Source organism: Delphinus delphis, chromosome 6, assembly GCF_949987515.2.
Source record: "Delphinus delphis chromosome 6, mDelDel1.2, whole genome shotgun sequence".
NCBI classification, from domain to species: Eukaryota; Metazoa; Chordata; class Mammalia; order Artiodactyla; family Delphinidae; genus Delphinus; species Delphinus delphis.
In genome coordinates, this window is record NC_082688.1 from 10,536,373 (window position 1) to 10,540,912 (window position 4,540).

Below are 4,540 nucleotides of genomic sequence, written 5' to 3' on the forward strand. Positions count from 1 at the left end.
GATGGGACTGGTGCTGGCGAGGGGGTCAGAGAGGGGAGGCCATGGTCCAGATTACCTAAAACCCAGCCATGTTTGGCTTGCTTGGGACTAGGGTCAGCCCTAGTGGAGTCTGAGTTGTGAGAGGGACATGTTCCCATCAGCCTCTGCCATGGCAGGTGTCGCATTGTGCTTCTGACCTGTCTGTACTGTGGGGATTGGGACCCTCGTCATTGCCCAGGGCCACAGGGACAGTGCCCAGCTACCAGGCAAGGCAGGGGCTCTGCCGAGGCTGGCCTGTAGCTGGGGGAGGCCGGGGAGGGAAGGCCTGGCTGAATGAGTGTGTGTGTGTGTGTGTGTGTTTGGGAAGCTAGTCTAAATCCAAGTCACCCATCAGTGGTTTGAGAACTCCTTGGAGGTACCTAAGCCACCACGTGAAGGGCCATTAAGCCACATGGGAGAAGCTATTCCCTTCCAATCCCATCCCTCTGATTACATCAAGGACAATATCCACTTGTTGCTGGTTTGCCCTTTATGTCCCTTGAACATTTGCTAATCTTCCTTTTTACACAAAGCGCTTTGGCCGGCCTCACCGGCACGGTGTCCAGTGGGATGCGACAGTGCTGCTTGTTCTGTGTCGCATCCCGGTCACCTTGTGTTTGTGGTCACTGGCTTTCTTTTTACTATTGTAATATTCCTACTTAAAAAAAATTTTTTTAAGACTTTTTGTTTTCGTTTTTGCTGACAGCTTATAAAGCTTCCCTTTGAAATAAAATTATTTTAGTAAAAAGAATGAAATGATTGAAAAAAGAAATAGAAAACTATACTGAAGATGGTAGAGGGAAATGACAAAGATCACAACGAGGGTCTGTACATGAAGGACTGAAGTTTGAGAACATGGGACTAAGTGATGCTCAAGGCTCCCTCCCTGGGGTTCTCTCTCTGCAGCTGAAGGCGGGGCTGCAAGGTAGTGTCTGCATACCTTTGGGAATGGCTTGCTTCTCCTCTTCACTGGGAGGGGCCTGGTTGTCAGCCTGAGTTGGATTCTTCTGCCCTAGTTCATAATCCAGATCAGTTTCTAGCAACAAGGCCGATTCTCATAACAAAGTATTGTTTTAAAGTTATTAAATGTCTGTGTTATGATAAGGATGCAGACCATAGCATTTAGTCAAGACTTTTAAATCAAGCTTTTGATCACGTATTTATTTAGGTATATTCCACCTTGTTGCAAAAAAAGGTATTGTGGCAATTTACAAAAATAGATAAAATACAATATAATAAAAATAAAGAGATCAGGGTAAAGGTAAAAGCAGAAAGCCAGAATGAAGCCAGAGTCCAGTAGGAGACCCAGTACAATTGTTAAAAATAATCTCAAATTTGACTTTGAGCTTCCCATTAGCCAGAGCAAGGAAGAAAACCTGACTGGTTACAAAATTCCTAACAACAGTTAGTTTGGGGCTTTGGTGTAAAAACAGACCTGGTTCAACTCTTGACTCTACTACTTGTTAGATTTGTGACCCTGAGCAGGTTGCTTAACGCTTCTGAACTTGAGGTTCACTCCCTGTAATAGGGAAAAGTAATGCCAACCTTGGGGTTCCTGGGTGGATTAGTGATAATGTATGTAAAGGTGACTTCTAGCTCTAGGAGGGTACTGCTTGGGCCCTCAGCTGCCCTTTGTCCTCACTAAGCTGCAGGTCTTCAGCCATAAAAGGGAGTTGACATCTGTCCCCTCTGTGCAGCATGTCAGAAGCATAGCTGGATTCTAACCTAGTACTCCCTAACTCCTATCCAGGGCTCCCTGACAACCATCCAATGCTGTGTCCTCCTGTCACCAGAGTGGTTTCCAGTGCTGTCATGGAGGAAAAGGTGCTTTAGAACATACGGGCTTTCAGTAGCCCTCAAGTCATTCCCAGGAAAAACGCCCAGCCTCACCTTTAGGGCTGCCTCCCAGACAGAGCAAATTAAATATTAAGGTCTAGAAATCTCTTGGGAGGACTCAAAGGTGGCAGCCAAAGCCCCTTCACGTAGCATGTTGTTCAGAAACACCAGAGACAACTTCCTTTGCTGTCACAGCTGAGGTCGGTAGGAAAAGCTAGCCCTCTCCTTCTTTGTTTGAAGTACCTGTTACCGACTGTAATAAATCCCACAACAAAAACTCTTCCCTGCCTCCTGTCACCGATAGAACAAAATCCAGTTGTCTTGGAATTTTCTTTTCTCTGGTTTGGCATTCAAGGCTCTTTATAAACTGACCCCAACCTCCTTCTTGGGTCTCCTATGTAGATGCAATTCGTGGCTTGGCTACACTGGTTAAAAGCAACGACCACCATTTCTGGAGCTGCTGCTAGAGTGACACAGAGTTGGCAAAGAACATGTGCTGACCAGCCCTGAAAACCTGACTGTGCTACAGGCTAAGCTGTTGTGCTTGGGTAAGTCCCTTTACCTCAGTTTCCTCGTCTGTAAAATGGACACACTCAGAGTACATCCCTTCCACTGTTGTGAAGATGCAAGAATATGCACATGGCTTGCTTAGCCCACTGTTGATGCTCAGGTTATGTTACCGATTTGGAAACCTGGCTTTCCACTTGACCCTGCCTCCACTTAACCTCTCTGGGCTCCAGTTTGACTATCTGTAAAATGAGGAAAATAACTGTACCTACAACATAACCCACATACAAGGGCCTGAAAACAGAAGGGGCTTAGTGAATGTTTAGAGGCTGCAGCCAGCATCCTCTCCCCGAGAAAACCATTTTGCTTGTCCTTTTCCAAAATTGGTCCATTCCAACTTTCCCTTTTCTAAGACTAATGGGGAAAGAGGAGCCTGAACATTTCTCACGTGGTTGGGCTGTGATATCACGAAAGACAGAGTCTTCTAAAACCCACACCCAGGGCCAAGGGAAACGCTGGGACTTGCAGCCCCCTGAAGAGTTTCTAAGTGGAGCCCTCAGAGTTCAGTTGGGCGGGGGAGGCTGGATGTGTCCGCCACTATGAGTCAGGCCTTGCTTGGCTGGGCGCCATCATTCCCCTTTACTTCGGGAGTGAGTTATGGCTTAAACAAAACAACATCACCTGACAATGCCTGAAAGAAATGTATCCTGCACAAAATGCATTTCTTTACACTCTTGGGTATGCAGCTGGGTGTTCATATATACAGATACCTGGGAGCTGGCATGGGGACAGAATGAAAGAAGCAGGGTCCGGGGTTGTGTAGAGATCAGCAGTAAATACCCCTCAAAGGTGTTGGGATGACTTGGGTGCTGGGTGGTCTATTGCCTAGCTGCCTCTGAGCGTGGAGAATAAAGGATAAAGACAAAGCCCTTCTGGAAGGAGATCAGCTGGGTCCTGTTCCCAGTGTGGCCCTGAGCCATTCTCTAAACCTTTCTGGGCCTATTTCTCCTTTGTAGATATAGGGAGTCAGACCGGAGAACTTCTTCCAGTTGTAAAAATACTGTTCAAAGCAGATGTGGGGCAGGCCTGAAGGTCTTGTCCCCGGGGCTGCTGGGTCTGAGGCTCGGGGGAGCCCACCTGTGCACCCTCAGCCCCAAGTCCTGGGCTCGGGGCAGCCCTGGCACCATTATCTCTGAAGCCAGGAAAAGTCTGATCCACAGATCCCTTTCTCCTTCCCTCCCAGCTTTCACCTCTGACTCCTCCCTGCACCCAGAAGGTCCGAAGCCTCCTCTGGACCTGGTTGCCCAGATCTCAGCCTCCCCCGGTCCCCCAGGCCAGCCCACCAAATAACCAGGTTAGGACTGACAAGGAAGAAGAAACCTGTTTCGTCCTGGTGCCACCCAGCCTCAGGCCTAGGGTCTTGCTCGTGGCCGACCTGGAGGTATCCCTGAGTGCGTATAGGTTGTGGGTTCAAAGGCCCAGAGAGAAAGGATGAGGTGGACCCCAGGCGCAAAGGCTCTGGGAGGGACTGGGGAGAGGTCCCACAGCCTGGGTATGTGGCCAAAGCCAGCACTTCTGGGTGAAGAGGGAGCCTCGGGGCCTGGCCCAGTTCCCCACCCTGGTAGAGTCGCTGCTGACAGGCAGCTGCCTGCAGCCTTCTCAGCTGCTGCTGCAGAAACAAATGACGGCACTGATGAAGAATAAGAGAAAATAAAAATGAGTACGGGGCGGGGGGTCTTGGAACGGGGGCTGGTATTTTTTCTCGGGGTGTGGTTTCTGCTCAGTGGCTGGGTGACTGTGGAGGTTTGGAATGTGGTCAGACAGCGGGTGGGGTGGGGATGGGGGGCTGGCCAAAGGCATGGAACAAGGACATTAGCCCATTAGCCAAAGGGCCCAAAGCCCCAGGGCCACCAACAGCTCCGTCAGAACAGGGGCCTGGGGTGGCACGCAGAGCTGGGCCTCCACCCAACACTAGTGTGTTGGTCCCAAAGGCCTCTGGTTTTGAGTAGCCCCGGGGAAGGGAGATAGACTTGAGAGAACAAGAGAAATGAGGGGAGAGGGTAGAGGGTTGGAGGTAGGGGAGAGGTTAGGGTAGAGCGTGGTCAGGTCTCATCTGTAAAATGGGCTTGCCGGATCCAAAGTGAGGCCTCAGTCTCCTCACCTGTTAAATGGGCTTAAC